Here is a 13,732-nt window from a genome sequence, read left to right as displayed (position 1 = left end):
AAACTCTTTGTAATAAAATTCGCCGTTGCAATTCCCCGGGGTTACTTTATTTAAAATAAAATACGCGATACATGAAGGCGGAAAGTGCTTTTGTTTCAGTATTTATACAGACGGCCGATAAAAAATTTCCATTTCGCTGTTCCAACTTTGTTTTCATTAGGTACGATGGACAGACATCTTCCGTTTCGCGTGTGTGTCCGTTAATAATGTGAAATTTCATTTGTCGATTGTATTACTCGCCCTGCCGCACCCCCCACCCCCCACGGGATCCGCCGCAGCGACAAGTACATCGCGTAATTAGGATGGAGATCGAACAGATTGGAAGGCGGACTTTAAGTTTTCCGGCCTGGAATGAAATTTTAAATTTCATATCGGGTTAACGGGGGAACGCGCGCGCGGCAGGGCCGAGAAATCCACCCCGAAATAATTTATGGCGGGCATTCACGCGCGCAAACGGTGAAACACGAAGTAATAATATGAAATTCAGTTCTAATTTCCTCGATCTCTGATTCTTATACATTTTCAAAGTGTTTCGCCCTGTCGAGGGGTGTATATTACTCAGATAAGCGGCGGCCCCGGCCCTTTACAGATCGCGTGCATTTTGTAACTGAAACGGTCACGAGGGATAATAATAACGAACCCACTGTAAATTTTATCGTTCGGCCTGATAGTAAAACTGTCTCCGCTCCCGTTCCCCGATACAGGAGATACGCGGAAACGTTCTCCGCCTTTATTACCGAAGCTTATCGCGACCGAAAAATTAGCGACGAGCGAATAATCGCCGACACCGAAGAACGTTCGATCCCGCGCGATACGGAGCCGCGATACGCGTCGCCGTAAATCGGGCCGAAGCGGCCGAACACACCGACAAAATTGCAAATTAGGGGCAAGTCGGCGAATGGGGGGGTTCGTTACAAAGCGCAGTGATATCCGCCGACATTAATCAGACGCCCGATTCCCCCGGAGTTCCGGGGGCTCCTGTTCTTTCCGATACGTTTCCGTTCGTTCACGAAATGTTTCATTTACGGCGACGACCGACGAAACAGTATCCTCGCGCGGCCTTGCGCCCCCGCGGCCCGTATTTTATTATACACTTCGCCTTCAACGCTCTCGCCGCGATCCTTTAAAGTCTTTTACAACCCGCTAAAAGTTTCGTCTATGCACGATTGCTCCTCGACCCTGTTACATTCTTTCGTTTTATCGCCTGAACGGCCTGGATCCCGCACTGAAATCATTTCAAACTGATCCTCGATTTTCTTAACGATCCGCAATGCGGTATACGTATTGTCGGATGCTAGAATAAATAACTGCAATTGGTTCGATAATAGTTCTTAACATGATTTTGCCAGTTGACGATAAACAGATGCAAAATGGGAAATTAATCAATGCTTTAGAAAGAATATTCAACGTCTCGAATGGTTTCTGATTCGAAGGGTTCAAGTTATCGATGTTTAGAGCAACTGGCGCCTAGATGATACAGTACACAAAGTTCAAATGACCAAAAGTCAACGTTTCTCTGAGTTCACCAGTATTCACCTACGCGTCGATAATACCACGAATATTCGTCTTTAATATCCCTTTCCCGTATTGCAGCATAAAGTCACTTCGGAACCGTCGTGAAAACGCTCCCGCTGCTGCCACGTGGATCGCTATCTCGGCCGATAGGTCGATAATCTATCCGTTCGTCGATCTATCTCGCATTCTGCACACGTAGAGCGTACAGTATCGTTAAACTTAAGACCCGCGCGCTGCGCGATAACTGGCTGCGAAATGGGTTAATGATTTCTAAATAGAGAACGATGTCACGAGCGCTCAAATGATCACGATGGCTCCGCCGATACCGTGATACGCTCGCAATTTCACTCGCGCGGATCACGGATCTACCGTGGCTGCACGTAACACATGCGGATATTGTGAGTAGGCGTGCGCGCGTGCGCCGAGCCGGCGGAGTTTAAATAGATTTTTATCGCGAACCGTCGTTAGGGGGTTCGATTAGACGCCGATGGAATTCGTGTGAGTCAAGCCGGACGACTATGGTCGAGGAAATTTTTATTACGGCGGCCAGCCATGCGTGTGATACTACGACGCGTACGTGCTGGATTGAAGCGGGTTAAATATTAAAGGAACGCTCCCGTCGTCCCCGCCCGGGAAAATATTCGTCCCGGGAAATGTGATTTCCAGCAGGCGTCCTCTCATTAGGAAGGTCTGAAATGGTTTCTAGTTTATCGATCTCTTTCTTCCAAGTGCCTATTAAATACTCGCGTCAAACCGACGTAGTAGATACAAGAGGCGATAATCGATTCGATATCGCACCGAATCTACTGTCGTCGAAGCGTTAACATCGAGTAAACATTAGGGGACACTTCGGACGGCGACTGAATCATTTCCTTTGGTCGTAATTAATTTCATAATCAAGCTCGAGCTTCTATCGGCCGACCGTAGTTACGAAGACAGAAAAAATTAATGAATGGACAGAGCAAACAAGCGAACATACAACACCCACCTACACGGATTTCCATTAATTTCAGGAAAGTCTGATTGATAGACTCCATCCCGTGATGAATCGTCGATCCGTTCCCGTATTTACTTTCACCCGACCGTTTCATAATATTTCCATCGGCATTCCCACTGCTCCAAGGAACGATTATCCCCCGCGTTTCTCGATCCGACGACGCAACACGTAGCCTCCATTAGAAGAACTTCGTAACGAGCCTCGAAGAGCCCGACGCGTGGCGTCGGTTCATTTGTATCTGGTCTCGTAGGTTCCATCCCGACTCCCGGAGCAACGAATTACTCGCGGCCGCCGTGACTGGTAACAAGCGTGGCCAGATAACGCGAATCGAACGCTATTTTTTCCCCCGTTCGCCGCCGAATGGAGCCGCGTTTCGTGAGGGAGGATCGTTCCGACGGCGCGCGTCATTCAGTCCGCAACAAAGCGGGTTTTTCGCGAATACCGTCGGCAACGGAGCGATACGGGGAGCGTGTCGTAATCACGTTTTCGCGTGTTGCTTAACGGATACTCCTTTTCAAGCGTGAACGTTCGATTCGTTCTTCAACGATGCGAGGCAGATAGCGAGGAGGCGTCGCGGAACGCAGGCTTTCCCCGTGAAATCTCGAACTCGCCGGCAACAGCAACAGCCGGCCGAAGACTGCTTTAGCCGTCGTTATCGCCTACCTACGAATTATTCATTGTCGCTTTAGACAATAGAGATTACTTTATCTCCGGCGCGATGCGGGGCCCCGTGTACGCCTTGCGTCACGTACTTTCTCGCCGGATCGCCGTAAAGGACACGTTCTATCAAACCCTGTTGTGCGTTGGCCAATCGTAATTTATACCTAGCCGCGTTGCCTAATATGTGGACCGTTTCCCGATCGGCTTGGAAACCGATCTTCGCGGCACGCGTGTGCCCAACGCGGATATTCTGTGAGAAATCGCTGATATTTGCGTAGATACCGGCTCGCTTATGACAGTTTCGATGGAAACGGAATTTACTGCTTATACCTGCCATCTGCAGCGACAGTTTCTTCATGTTGTGAATTATCTGTATATTATTCTTGCTTCTCACTGCTGTCTTTCGCCTAAGTACTACGAGACAGTTGAAATAACGCGTTGCTTAAATATAAGTGCTTTGGATAGTTAGAGCGTATTTTATTACAAATAATTCCTTAGAAGAAAGAATTATATTTCCTGCAGAGATTAAACACGCGTAACGAGGAAATAGTATAATCCTTCGATTAATATGAAATTAATAGTATTTATATCTGTCGTATTTAATATGTACTTTCCGCTGCTAAACCGACTTCGCGTTACGAGGCAATTCTTTGGGCAAATCCGTGTTATACAATTCCAGCGGCTAATTCCGCGAGTATCAATATTTATCCAAACGAAACGTGCATTAAAGTTGAGCAATACACTTCCTCAATCGCGTGCCACGTTGCACAGCGGTTACCCGTATTATGGAACCGAAAAGATTATTCCCCGCACTTAATGCGTACCAAATATAGCAGATAAAGAACTGGACAAGCTTCGAATCGTTTCCGAGTGGGATTTAATCCTTATTGACAGCGTGACATACGTATGAACACGCGCTGGGTATTAAGAGTAACTCCGGTACACCGTATCAGCGTTTACGACGTTACACCGCCATTATCGATCTCTCGCTGGGCATCCCCGATAAAAATGCGTAACGCGTTAATTACGGAGGATCGAAAATCCGCGAGGGGGCGGCGGGTAACCTACCCCCCCCCCCCCCCATCTTCCACGACTTTCCAAGTCGTCTGAATTACGCGAAAGCTCATAACGGCGACTCGAAGCACTCCCGGATAATTTACCCGCTAATAACAACGAGTCCCGGAATCTCATCCGTAGAAGTCGAAACGTAAATCACGGCCATAAATGGCGGAGTATCAGGAAGCGAGGGTTCCCAGGAAGGGACATTAAGCATGACAATAAAGTAAGAGCGATTGGAAAACTCTTCCCCCGGGGAATTTTAAAGCGACGCGCGTACGAAAGTACCACTATTTCTTTGGTGGTGGACAAGAATCACTGCGCGTAACCACGCACGATCCTCGGTAACCCTTAGCTGGACACGCTCGAAACCCATAAACTCCCCTTCCCTCCCCCGTCCCGCGTACGTCACGCGGCGGGAAAAAGTGTCGTTGAACCCGAAACAGGAAAAATCGCAGAAGTTTCACGTGGTCGGACGTCGCGTCCGGGGATCAGGGGACAGACACCGTCGTCGTTCGTCAGCCGGCGCGCATGCATAAACGGTAAATGCGTTTTCCCAGACACTCCTTGTTCACTTAGCCAAGATCTGATAGCGGCTAACTACAATCGGAGTTTTCTCTCCGATCAGCCGGTATTATTTACTATATAAACGTGTAGGCGAGCGAGCGAGCGAGCAAGCGAGCCGCGCGCATTGCCGGTCGTCGATGTGTGCCGAACAGATTAAATGGATATACGTATTTATATATTATATATATACATATATACATATATACATATATACATATATACATGTATATATACATATATGTACACGCGTGTTTTCTATATCTACAATAGACTTGTACGTGTGCTGGCACAGGTAAAAGACGAAGCACGGTCGAATGGAGCGACCGAGCAGGCACACGGGGTCAGGATTACGACACATTGGATCAACCGCATGCCTTTTGAGCTTGGTAAGGCTCATTCATCTTAGGGGCCGGGTCTCTCCCTGCCTCTCCAATCTCCGCGTGATTATGTATTACATTAATATGTAAGCCGGCCTACCCACGTACGGATATTATATCCATCCGAATGCCGACTGCGTCGCCCTTAATACTCCTGTTCCCCCGTTTGATTTTCAAGGGACAGTTTCGAGACGAATAGAATCGACAATGCTACCGGTCTATCCGGTCACCCCAACGTTCCGCTCGCTGCTTAGTATTTGACAGCGAGGGATACATTATAACGCGGAGGGTTTCAACCCTTCGACGGAGATGCACGCTTCTGTTGAAAAACGTTTTAATCCTTTGCATTCGAAACCTCCCTCCCTATTCATTATTTTCTAGTCGAATGTTGATTAATTCATTGATTCTATTGAATGGAAATTACAAGCGAATTAATGAAGTGGATAAGACTGTTCAATATCTCCTGTGTAATTATCTTATATATAACATGCTTTCGAATATTTCGTTGATTGAGAGATATCCGAGTACATTTCACGTAGTCGTTTCTTATGATTGACGCGATTGTTCAATTCGATATGTCTAATTCGGGCGAAGCGATAAACATGCATCAATTCCTCGTTAAGCAATAAATATCGCGAGCAATGAAACACGGTTGAGCACCGGCATAGATCACGATATTTGCGAACGTCTTCGATCGCAATTCCCGTGCAATCCAGTCGGGGGGTTCCGTATCCGATGAATCCCCGATTGAAACTTCCGGATCGGTATAAAATGGAGAATCGAATAAAATAATATTCAATCGAGGGGAGGATCGTAAAGAGTCGGCAGCTCGCAGAGAGCGAGTGACGAAATTGACGGGACCGCGCCGGGTGTGCCCTTTAAATCGCGGGGAAGATAGCAAGGTATTATCGCGGACGTTAATCAGGATATTGTAAAATGAATTTCTGTGCAGGGGCAGTTTTTGTAGCAGCTGCGCGCGCCGTTTCGGAACTGTTAATTGTCCCATTTTTCCTCCGGCCGCCATAAATACAATACGGAGCCGAAGCGGTATGATGTATGGCGCGATACACATAAATATCACCGGGCAAAGCGGCAATATACCAACAGCGCAAATATCAGCGGGCCTGTAACTCACGCGCGCGCGAACTCTCGCGTTCACCTCTCTCCCCCCGGCGTTCCTACACTGGCCCGATACCTCGGCCAACAAATACTTTTTTCAGTTAGCCCCGATTACCGGCCGCGGCATAAATAATTATCGCTCGACAGGCAATCGTTAACGAGACCTAATGGGTTACAAAGTAGCAAGGGTTATTATTTTCCCCTAACGCGTTCCTTCGCCCACCAATTATCCGATCTTTTCGCGATACGCATTAAAGCGCCTCCGTGGTAGGACTCGTTTTCAGCGCGGCGCATTCGACTCGGGGATAAAAACTTGCGCAAAGGGAACACCGTCGCGATTAATACGCTAATTCCCGAATGGACACCGATGTTCGTACGAATTTCATCCCTCATTAATCGTTCGACGAATCGAATTCATCAACAGCCGGCTGATAACGAGCCGACTCCGCGAGCCGGCTCCGCTCGTTCCGGCCGGCCGTTACGAGCAAAGTTCGCGCAATTACGACGATGAATAACGATTTTCGGCGTAGGCGTTGCGTACCGATGCCGAGCGCGCACGCGCGCGCGAAACCCTCGTAACCGATCGTCGGATGAATACCGAGACGCCTGACCCCCGGCTACGAATCGCGGTATTTATAGGCGTGCTGGATCGCAAGTAGATTAAGAAGATAAGATTCGATGCGAGCTTCGATTCCGATTGTCTTTAGCCGACCGGTACCTGCCTGCTAGCCTGCCGTTACGCCTAGACCTAGTTTATGCGTTACACTTGTTCCCGTCGCGACGAGCTTCTTTGTTGCAATTTATGCGAGCCCTGATGGAAGAATTAACGACCGCTTCTCGGCGTATCGCGTTGGATAACGATTTCTCTCGTAGAATAATCGAGAGGAAGGTTCAGAGCTTCGAATCCCCCATGAATGATTCGATTCTTTCTTTTACGACTTCTCTCGCGATGAATCGGCGAAAAAGTATCATTTGGTTTCGAATTACCTCTTGAATAAAATTGTTTCTAGACTCTCTATCCGAATACATAGGAATACGTTTATCGAATTCACGGTAGCCTCTAGCACATCATAATACGCGAATTCATCGCGCAGCGTCGCCAATGCGGTCGTCTATACGCGAAGTAACCCACGCTAACGAATAAAATAAATTCTATAAAATCCATAGAAGTTGAATAAACAGTTTCGCATTGTTCTCCCCGCGGACGGTTGCACTCGAACCTGTCCCACGTTTCCTTTCGTTCTTGAACGCGGCGTTCGCATACCGGAAGACCGTGGACGGTTTTATGGACACCTACGTTTGCCGAAAGGTAAAAACTGTACGAAGTATTACAAAATGAACACGTTTTTCTTGTGCGGCGCGGCGCGTTCGGTCAGACCGAACGACAAGATCGGTAACAAAGCGAGAACGAGAGAGTACTCGGAGGCACGGAACACGCGTATGAAAAGCATGTTCATTGTATTAAGGAACCGGGTCCGCTTCACGAGAGGCATTATACAACAAAATACGTACCGTGAAACACAACGAGATATATATTTACGATCGTCGCGATGGCGGCGCGGCGGCGCAACGAGTGACACACGTTAACAGTCCGACTGACGATTTGCAGCGTGTACTCTACCCACGCTGTCTACAGGCCGCGCCGAATATCTATTGTCACTCGATACGTAGTCGGATGTGTAGGGTTTTTGTTCCTTTGACTCGAATTCCACTCGTTACCTGAACGCAAAAATTGTAATGAACGCCGGAGGAAACAATATACATACAACACCGGGGATCCGCGGCAACGGCTGAGCTCTCGCCGCGGAAACAGTTCGCTTTCTTTTTTAATCCCGGCATCGAAGCCCGCAACGAAGGGACGGCGGAATAAGTATTTTCGAAGTAACGCGCGTCCCTTGATAACGCTTTCCCTATTCAAATCGGAACCTTTAAATGCTAATTGATCTGGATAAGTTTTTCATTTCGTACAGCGCGGCAGAGGGAAACAAAATATCACGGCGGACACGTTCCCCTATAGGTTCTAGGTTTATGCTGCTCGTTAAAGTTTCTTTATTCAAACGTGATCTTAAATGCAAATTATACGGGGTGAGTTTTTTCAGATTCATGGAATACAACGAAGGGGATGGAACGTCATCGACGAGACGTTTTTCCGTAGACGAGCGACTCTTATTGCGTCTCTGTGGAAGTTATAATTTATAGGCAAATTACGTTGAGCAATTCTTATTAATTTCATAATACCCTCCTTCGGATACGTAAAGATGGCATACCTCGGTAAAGTTGTTTTATAAAAATCAAACTCTAGACAGGTATTACTCGAATTAATCTTTATAGTTTCACGAGATACGCATGAAGGTGATACAACCATAAACCCAAAGATCGCAATCTTAATGAAAGTTCGTAATCGAAATAATGTCTCTCGGGATAATTTTTTAACGCCGACGAGTACGGGGAAAAGGAAAAGAAACATTATCGAAAAGACATTTCCCCCGTGATCCGACGGAAGATCGCGGACGCAGACGCACGTAAAACGGAAGCTCTAAAGACTCGTGTATACGGGACACGCGGGATCGGAATTTGACGGCGCCAGACAACGAATGGCCAAATTACCGTGAAAACGTATTTACGATTTCGTTTCATTGTAAATCAGCCGACGGTTACGGCGTCATTACATCATGCGCCGGGGTTCCTTCCTGAAACGGGGCACGGAGGCGAGCTGCCGCCCGCGCGTGTGCGCGGAGGAGAGACACGCGTGAAAAGCTCACGGCGAACACCCACGCGGCGCTCGTTCGCTTTCCAATGCTTCATTCCGCCTCGCGAACGACCTTTAAACGTTCGCCTCGCCGGCTCGTTTTATGCGTCGTCTTCATTGTCCAGGGAACGCGTGCGCTCGAAAGCGCGGTGGTTGTCAGCGTCGCGATTTCGCGTCGCCCGTATAAAAGGGAGAAACGGCGACGGTAGCGTCGCGCGCTTTTTCGCCTATCCGCTCGACCATTGAAATAAATAACCCCGCGTTATGGGGATTCCTCGCAACGCGGGATAAACGGGGGCTGAATCGGTGATTACGCAACGCGGGCGCTCGGCTCGAAAAGAAATTCAAGAGCCTGCGCTCTTAAGGTAATAGTAAAGAGTTTCCGATGCGAAACTTTCCGCGGAAACTTAATTTCACGGTAAATCAAGATCGACCTCGTAACTTAATGAAACTGCGAACGGAATTATTAGATCTCACCTGGGGCAACCTTATCGTCGAAAGGTCAATATCTATTAAAGAAGTATGCATGCTCGAAGAAGCTATTCTTACCCTCCCGAAGACATCTTTTCCTTCTCGAGGCTCGATTCGAAAGGGAACACGACGATTAAATATTATTCTTCTTCTCTTCGACGCGAATCATCTCCGGTCGCCACGTCTCACCGTCGTTGCATCGGTTTAAGATAAACACCGGGCCCCGGTGTCCCTGAAGACTCGGGCCATATGAATTTTCAATCGCCTCGCGCGCGCAACATGTCGAAGGCCCGGGCGGGACGGCGTCGCGGCGTGAAAAAACCGGAACCCGCGTGTACACTGACACGCCGCGGAATAACAAACTGCATATTTATGAGCTTACTCTGAAAACGGAACCACCGCGCCGGTCGCGGCGGGAAGAGACGGAGCGCTGGTTAGTGGCCGCAGCCTGTGGTTTCCGTCGTTCGGTGGGCCGAGCTACGACGGCGATCAGCTTTGACTCACTGAAACGGCTACTCGGAACACCTTGTATAATGATAAGTAGATCCGCAGCGGTGGCGGGCACCACTCTGGCGTATGTACGTGTGTATGACCTAACGAGATTGCCGGGTACATGCATAAGAATGCGCGGTTAATTAACCGCGCCGTATCGGGCATCTGATTGGCTGTTTAATTGAATTAGGCACGGCCGTGTATACGGTTTCTATGAGACTGAATATATACGCGGTGCCAGCTCCGTACGTACGTGGTAATTACGCTGGTACCTTAGTACGTATACCTGTTACACGCGGCTAGTGGGTGCTGTTCGCCGCGCGCTACAGAATGCCAATTGCGTTCCCCGCCATTTTTTCCTCTTTCTCCGATTTCCCTGAGTCCCTCTCACCTTCTCCTCCGCCGCGTGTCCTGCCCGTTTCGTTTTCCGTTTCCATCCTCCGTGTTGCTTCGCCTCGGATCCCACTCTTTCGGCGCCGATCTTCCGCGCGGCGCTGTGTTCCCTCATTTTCTACAATCATGCAAATTACTATAAATCACCGTTCCAGTCTGTGTACCGTCGGTCCGCCTGGCGTTGCAGTTCTGTCGAACGACCCCGTGTACCGCTATCTGATCGGTTCCGTTGAACCGCTACCGCTTAGCAGCAATGAGTAGCTATCTTAATTTAGAAAATGAACTGGTTTACGGGCGGAGGCGGGAGCAGCAGCCGCATACTGCGCTCGAGATAATCCTGCTCGTTGGACGACTGTCGGCTGGCTTTTTAGATCATTCGGTTGCCGCTGCGACGGAAAGACGTACTGATTGCGTAACGAAGCGAGAATGGGGAATTGTAACTCGGCTGGCTTCCATCGAGCTGATACGAGCGATCCGCGCATTTGGCGGAGTTGTTTGGCCGTTGGAATTGGCTACTCGGTCGGTGTCTTGTTTTTCTTGGAACGCAGGAGACATTGGTTCAACGAATTATTAAGTTCACCGAGGGAAAATCTCCAGCTGGCCACCAGGTCAAACGGATCACCGCGGTCCACCAGGAACCGAGCCGATCGACTGTGTTTTATATCGCGATAGTTCGAAACGAGTCGAATTAAAAAGAGGCTGAACGTATTTAACTCATGGCGGTGTTTAATGGGCACGGTATTTTACGATACCCGCGAAACGTAAATGGCGAAATGAGTTTTCGCTATTGGCAATAAATTGGGTGTTCGAGTGTTGATAGAAAAGATAGGGAGGACAACGGGAACCAGTGAAATCGAGTAGCGAACGGGGAAGCCAATCGGAAAAGATCGACGCGCGGGGATACACGTAGAAATGCCGGCTGGCTCGAACTAATTATCCGTCCGTAAATGGAATAGAAACGTTAGCAATCTATGCGGTACGTATCGTATGCCGATTGCGGGGCAGCGTGTATGCGATTTCTGAACGAGGACGAGACCGAGCGAGCGAGAGCCCGGCGAACGGCACAAAGTTCATGTGAAAGGGGAACCAATGAGCATGAAACATGCGGCGAATATATACGTCCATACGTCGGGTCTACCCATACGTTTAGCAAAGAATACACACGCTCGAAAGTAATCGGTGTATAACCGCTTTAAGACTAAGGCCGTGGTCGCACGAGAGCATCGGGGCCACGTAGCTTGTACCTCAACGTTGCGAACCGCGCGAGCGGACACAAATTTCATTGAGTCGCGTATACGTATCTGCATCGTGGATTGTTAGCGGACTTCGCGCTGAAATAACACGGGGAATTTTGTACCGGGTTGTTCGAGACCGTTCCAATGAGTCACATCGTCGCGCGAAGCTAATTAGGAGAAGTATGATTGAAACGATCGCGGCGGGACCGGTAAGAAAAATATCGGAGAAAGTATCGCGAACATTTTCGAGTTACCGAAACGAATTTATAGAAAATCGTTCGGTATCTCATCGAATACTTTCTATCCCGACGCGTCGGGTTATAAAACCTAATAGGCCTTAAGAATAATAGTAATAATAACCATACCATCCTCCAATAACCATTTATCGTCTGTGCGCCGACTTTCTATCTGCGTATGAGGAAACGAAAATATACACGTCCGAATTAAATTAGTTCCCAGATGGAAATGTTTCTTCGGGTACTTCGAAGTCAAACGCTGCGCGCGCTAATGCGAGTACGGCTTCAAAGGGAACAGAGAATTTAATCTCGCGGGGAATTACCGATTCGCGAACGTATCTAATAATCAAGATTTACTGGTTTGCCGGTCACCGTTAATCTTCCCGCGCGGACTGATGCGTGGAACTTCAACGAAATTTAAGATGTCTCCGTACACGCCGCACCAAGTGATTCGTAAATTGTTCGGCGAACAGTACAGGAATTGTAGACCCGCGAGTGTTGATTTATGTTTATACGGCGCCCGCGGACCGTGGTAGAATCGTGTTTGTGTTACTCGTGAAATTCCATTTGCGAGCTGCTAGTCGCTGGCGGATTGTCACGATTTTGATAGAGGAGTATAGAGAATCGGGAACGTCTTCGCACGTTCGGGACATGAATCTCTCGATTGAATTCGGAATCGAGCGTCGTGTGGGAGTTCGATTAATTTCGTTCTGCCGTGATCCAAGATGAGGTAAGCGTTTATCGAAAAACAATGGAAGATTCAAACGGAGTAGATTTTTCAAAATTTTCTTTAATTATTCAAGAATGTTCGGAAATCATTTTACTCGGCTAGCGTGACGTAAATTATGGCCCTGCGTAACTTTGTCATGGCATTAATACATGCATAAATTAGAAGATATATAAAGCGAGATAGGAAAGTTTCGAGAATAATTTATTTCAATGTTTTATTTAGAAAATTTAACGGACGCGGGGGCACTGATTGCAGTACTCTCGAGACTATTCCGTTTCGTCGACGATAAGCTCGTTTCCGTTTAACTTTTCATACAGACTTCCGAACGAAATTATCCGAGAAACTTTATTGCCATTTTTTGCTCCTGATAAGATCCTTAGAAATCTGCCAGGATTTGTGGACTGCCTTGAGATCGTATCGTTCCTGTTACGAGGACCCGATCGTGACGCGTTAACGAATTCACCGAGAAACCGAAACAATTTAATGGCTGGGATCGACAAATTGCGCTTCTTTCGCGATTAAACGGTGCACTTGCATTTCCCTCGAGTATAATCGAGGTCCCTGTTCGGAAAAAAGGCTACTTCGACTTGGCTGGCTGGCTGTATCCGCGTGTTTTCGTGCCAGCTCGTCGCCGTGCAATGGAAAAAACCAATTTCCCCTGTGGCGAACGGACGGCTGGAGGTTGAAAAAAGAGAAAGAGGGAGAGGGAAAGAGAGGAGGAGACGAAGAGACAGGGAGGAAAAAAGAAATTAACGTGCGATTTCCTAGACTCCGACTGTGCTTGCCAAAGGGAGCAAACACGCCCCAATTTAACACTTTGACTGCGACCTGTATAACGAAACACCGGGTAAACGATGCGCGCGGTTCAACGTTCCGGCGCTACGTTTAAGTGAATGCCTCCGCGGGAAATCAAGTATCGTTGAATATGAAAATCGAAGTCCGACGGGCACGGTTTTTTATACGACGATACTCTCCGGGCGATCGATAATCACTGTTGCGGCAACGATCCCTATCAGGACGCTCGGATGATCCTTCGCTCGAGATACGCCTCCTCCCGATGGTAAATTAACCACCCCGCAGCTTGCGCTTCTATACATCTCTCTATATTATTCGCCGCATAATATATCATATATTA

At 48.1% G+C, this 13,732-nt stretch overlaps 1 long non-coding RNA gene across 3 annotated transcripts in view; it reads right to left on the bottom strand.

The window, feature by feature from the left end:
• LOC116426920 (uncharacterized) overlaps positions 1–13,732 on the bottom strand; it is a 210,885-nt gene that overhangs the window by 134,793 nt on the left and 62,360 nt on the right. For all 3 annotated transcript variants that reach the window (XR_012997928.1, XR_004234995.1, XR_012997929.1), the window contains exon 3: positions 10,395–10,514. This is a non-coding gene — a long non-coding RNA (uncharacterized LOC116426920). The remainder of the gene's footprint in view (positions 1–10,394; positions 10,515–13,732) is intronic.

This window comes from Nomia melanderi, chromosome 2 (genome assembly GCF_051020985.1).
Source record: "Nomia melanderi isolate GNS246 chromosome 2, iyNomMela1, whole genome shotgun sequence".
Taxonomy (NCBI): Eukaryota; Metazoa; Arthropoda; class Insecta; order Hymenoptera; family Halictidae; genus Nomia; species Nomia melanderi.
This window is presented reverse-complemented; position numbering and strand designations above follow the sequence as displayed.